The following is a 5,389-nucleotide window of genomic DNA, read 5'->3' as shown; positions in this document are numbered from 1 at the left end:
CTTCCCACCTGAGCATTTTGGAAAAGTCACAGCCCACCTGTTCAAAACAAACCTATGACCTTTTGTTGTAATGTGAAGACAGATTCCTGTGTCCAATGAACAATGAGATTGTAGGGCCCTTTGTAGTGTACTGTATGCTGTGTATATAAGAAACAGCCAGGCTGGACCAGCTCAGTCTACTCTCCACAAAAGGTTTTCATCACTGACTAACTTGAGAGCTGGTGACCAGGACTGCGCAGCGATCATTCCCCAGTGTGTAAGTTTTTCTCTGTGACCAACTTAATCTCTGTCTGTATTTGCCATACTCTCTCTCTCTCACTGTTATTGTTTAGGATTAAGAAACTGTTGTATATTGTATAATTTCAGTTATTCTGTTTAGGTGTTTTATGTTAGTGCTGTAGTGTATAAGCTGTAACTGTTTTCCCCCTTTACATACTAAAATCATCTAGATAAAGGTTTTGGAAGCTCAGCAAGGTGTCTGTGTTTCTCTAGCTAGTACAAAGGGTTTCTGAGTATCTCAATCACTCAAACAGCTTGCTTAAATATCCAGGTTAACCAGTGGTATATCATTGCAGTATCTCAATACTAAGACTTACAGTATAATCAGGCTCTGTGTTTAAAGTTTATAAAAGTACTGTCTGTGTGTACGCTCGCTGTGTGTATTCCATACACCCAGCGCAGTGTGTGTACGTTACTTGCGTACCACGTGTGAGGTCTTCATATGCAAATAGCGTACGGAGTGCGTAGCACGTGCACGAGGTTTAGCGGCCATTACGGCTACACGGTATTAGTATATAGCTAATGTTAAAAGGTAGATAACGGACTCTATCAATTGGGGCCTCGTCCTTCCTCCACATATCCGCACTAGCGAACACAAGCAGACTTTATCTGTCAGCAAAGGGGGAAGGTAGTATCCCTTGGTATCCGTGTTGGTGGTTGGGGATACGGTAGTGCTGACTAGATAAGCGTCTGCATCGCTACGTTGTAGGAGTGCTGGTGGAATCCGGAACCAAAGAAGGTAAGAACATTAAGCTATTGTCTTTTTAAATCTGGTTTTAATTTCTATTTGGTGCCAACTGCACACGCAGATTGGATTGCTTGTCTGTTTAAATAGGTTTAAAAGTATTTTTAATCGCTCTGCATAGCTTGATAGTTTTATTTTTAACTCAGGCCTAAAATAACTTTAGGGGCTGGCATGATGATTTTCCTTGTGACAAGGGAGGCCGCATGGTCTGTCCTCCATTTTGTGTAGCCCCCATGGATGTGGAAGGGGGAGGAGCAGCGGCCATTTTGGGAAGGTCAAATTTTTTTTTCTGAATGGCTGATTTTCAGTTGACTCGGGAAATAATCAGCCATCCATTGTCAAAAAGAAATCATCATTTAATGAGTTTTTAATGCATTTATCTAATCCATATCATAAATCAATTATAAATAGTTCAGATGGGGATTAATGAAAGTTAATAATAAAATAAATATTTGAACGACACACAGAAATAAAACAAAGTTGTTTTTTTTTTTTTCTTTTTCTCCCTTCAAGAGCCTGTTTAACTCTGCTACTTGTGAGATGGGCCATTGAAATGCAAATGAACCTGTGTAACTGGGTTTTGGTTTTTTTTTCTCCCAGCAGTGAAAGAAATCGCCTTCACAGATAGTTAAAAAGCACATTCATATGCAAATTAGAAGCACTGAATAGGGTCTCATAGATGTAATAGTGATTAGTACATAGATGTAATATCTATATGTGCGTGCTTACATCAATGTATGTTATTAGATTAATTTAGAATTGCATTTTCATCTGTGTATTTTCACATATCTCACTTTCCTGTTTGCCATTTATCATTGATAACGTGCTGAGAAAGATTTGTTGCTATTGGTAGTTAAAAGTAAAAATAATACGTAAAGGAGTAATTTGTAAAACACGCACACGGCTTTGCCTAAAGATACAAGGAAAGATCTGTGTGGTGCTCGGTAGATGATTACAGTTAAAGATCATTTACATTGATATAAACGTGTTAGTTGTATTTCTGTGGACATATCTGGCCTGCATACACGTGTCTCTAACAAGGGGCAGAACGAGCGTACGCGACGCAAGGGCCGACGCACGGAGCGTATATTACGCAACGAAGCGTACGGATACGCCCACGTAATACAAATCACACGATAGTATTGTTTTAGTAGGCGATACGGAGGCAATGCGATAATAGCGCAAGTCAATCTCAGTGTCCTAAATTTTAATCTAAAAGGAACCTTCTCTAGTTGCAACTCCTCTGGGACTAGACTGCGATACTGAATGAAAGGGATTTCTGTACAGAAACGAAAGTAAAGAGTATATGAGGTGAAAGAGTGTGTATATACATATAAGTTTCTCATTTTTGGTTGGAACCTAGAAGTCGAGTTCTCGTGAGGTACATCCGTGAAAGTGACGGCGCGTGGTGGCTTGGGAGGCATCCCTTGTTAAATATTGAAATAAGAGCATTAGAGTATAGCAGACCAGGAAGTCACGGACCAGGAGGTCCAGAGAGACAGACCAGGAGGTCTAGGTACAGCAGACTAGGAAGTCCGCTATAGATAGAGTCAAGAAGCACAACCACAGGAGGGTTGGTGCGGTACCCATATAGGCCATCAAGCTCTGGCTGAAGGAATTCGCAGCCGTAATTTTCGATTCCATTGGTCGTTCCGCACATAAGATTAGTTGCTTATGTGCAGTACGATTGTACCGCATGTAATTGTGTGTATTAGTTTGTAACTTGACCCAGTACCATTTGCTTACGCTAGAGGGGTCATAAACGCTATTTGTACATTCTAATGTGATTTGTGTAATTTTTTTTATTTTAAGGGAGGTTCGCTGGTCACTCAGGAATTCTCTAACAACCGATACTTGCTGGGGACGGGTAACCTACTCCCACAACGCCCCAGTAAATAAAGGTTCGTAGCGACCCTAGGTTGGGTACAGCAGCTCTGAGTCAGTGATTGAAGTACTGGCCAACCTGGGCGAGAAGTGTGTGAAAGCACTCGGTTGAACTTTCACCGTCGGCCTACCCCGGACATCTTGGTTTTTGTAAGGGTTCGCTGAAGACCCTGATTTGAAGGTCAGAGGTAGTGAAAGCAACACCTGCAAAGATGGGGGCCAGTTGTTCAGGTAGGGGGCGATCAACCCTGGTTCAGGTTGATTTAGTAAACCGGCCAATAGGGTCGGCAAGGTATATCATGTGTGAGAAATACGGTTCACACACAGAGGTTTTGTGCGATGAATGGGAAAGAATGACTGTGCATGACGGGGAAAAGTTCCCACGGGTAGGCAGTTTTAGCCCCGAGGTGTTACAAAATCTAAGGAGAAGGATATGTCTCATTAAATCTGCAAAGAGACGGATCAAACATTATGATTATTTACAGTTATGGCAACGGGAAAGTGAAATACAAGGAGGATTAGCTTACACAGCTGACTCTCATTCTGGTAAGAAAAATATGGCAACAAGAGAGAAAGTGGTTACAGAGAATGGCACACTGGGGTATGATAAACATGCACTTAGTAACTGTATAGATGATAAGAATAATTGTAACGAATGTAACAATGATAAAAGTAAAACTGTTAAATGTACAACTGTTAACCCGTGCAAGTTGCACTCCATGTTAAACTTCCCTCAGGATTACAAGCAAGAAAGTGAGCCCAGCACGAGGTCGGCACCATTTCCAGCAGCCATCATACAAGACATCCAGGTGGACGCGACCAAATCGGTAAAGGCAGTAGTCAAACCCCCTTATGGAGGGTCAGGTGAGGTCGTGTCCACAGGTACGTACAGTGTTATATATCATGCACAAACAAATGTATCTCATATTGTAGAACCAACACAAGATGATGTTATAATTGAATGGAACATCAAAAGACACCTGGAGTCACAGGGCAGTAAGCAAATGCCAATCAGTAGACAAGCCCTGACAACGAAGCCACACCAGCTTAAGCCCCAAACCCCTGTGAGAAATTCAAATGTGATAGTTTGTTATCATTGTCACAAAGAGGGACATTTTGCAAGAGATTGTAGATCAAGAAATATACAAAAGTCATATCAACCCCCTAGACAACGACATGACCATGATATCCAAAGAAACAGGGAAGCACAGGGAGGTAAGAAGCCTCAGATCCCTGTGGGTAAGTCAAAGGTGATAAGATGTTATAATTGCCAGAGGGAAGGTCATTTTGCACGAAGTTGTAGGGTTAAAAATCCACAAAAGGTATATCAACCCCCTAGAAAAAAAAAACATGAGCAAAGTCATGATACACGAAATTGTAATCAGGGATCATATAAGAAGAAGTTTGGGCCGCACCTGTAATATGCAGTCAGGAAAGTTGATCATTAGGCCTGGTAGTAAACCTGAGGTTACAGTTAATGATATTGGGAGGTCAGTTCCGTGTAGACACAGGAACGGCCGGGTAAACTTTGTAATTTATCTGTAAATGTTTCTTTTTCCCCATCTCTGACGTTCATCGGCAGAACTCAAACATCACATAGCTGCTTGGTCTTTGCAGAAGTCTACCTAACCCCAGTGTGACCTACCGACATCGGTGTGTCCTGGCCAGGCACAAAAGGGTGGAGTGTGGAAATACTGGTGGGGGGAGACTGCGCAAAGATACCAATGGATGTGATGGTGTGACAGCCTGATGGTGAACGGAAGATCTGACAATGTTTTTTTTTTGTTTGTTGTTTTAGGTAACATATATATGAATTGTTCTCTCTCTCGTTTGTTTTTTTTCCTCTTCTCTCTCATGTTCTCATGCTTTACAGATGGTATGTCACACATCAGTTAGACAAATGGTAATGCAAGATTTTTGCTCCTTACAGAAAGATCGCAGATTTGGAAGGAATATTGTATCACCAGAATGTTCGTTTGGAAGATTGAGAGACAGCACCTTTGAGATGACGACAGAGCAAGAGGAACAACAAGACTAGAAGACATCATAACATTTTTCTTTCCCCTCAATTATTTTTTGTACCCCCATTACAAATTTCTCCTTTTCCTCCTATAAGATGGACTTGCCCCAAGAGACTGTGATCCGGATTTTCCTGTTGACCATGATGTTGACCAGAGCAGTCTGTTTCGGTGAGAGTACCATGGAGGTCGAGAAAGGATCTGGAATGGGTTCTGATGACCAGGATGGAGGCATAGATTTCCAAGAGCAGCACAATCACTGAGTAAAGGCGAGTATCAGAAAACGATCTGATAGCATTGACAATAGAAGGAATTGTGAAGGATTGTTAGCTGAAGAGAACTGCATCTGTAGGCATTATGACAATATAGTTGAGGATGGGTGCATCAAGAAATATCAGTCCAGTTTTAATGTCCACATGGACCGGCATCCATTGAGTGACTATCACTCCTTAGTGGGTAAAGT

This window comes from Pseudophryne corroboree, chromosome 6, assembly GCF_028390025.1.
Source record: "Pseudophryne corroboree isolate aPseCor3 chromosome 6, aPseCor3.hap2, whole genome shotgun sequence".
NCBI classification, from domain to species: Eukaryota; Metazoa; Chordata; class Amphibia; order Anura; family Myobatrachidae; genus Pseudophryne; species Pseudophryne corroboree.
Note: the sequence above shows the minus strand (reverse complement) of the source record.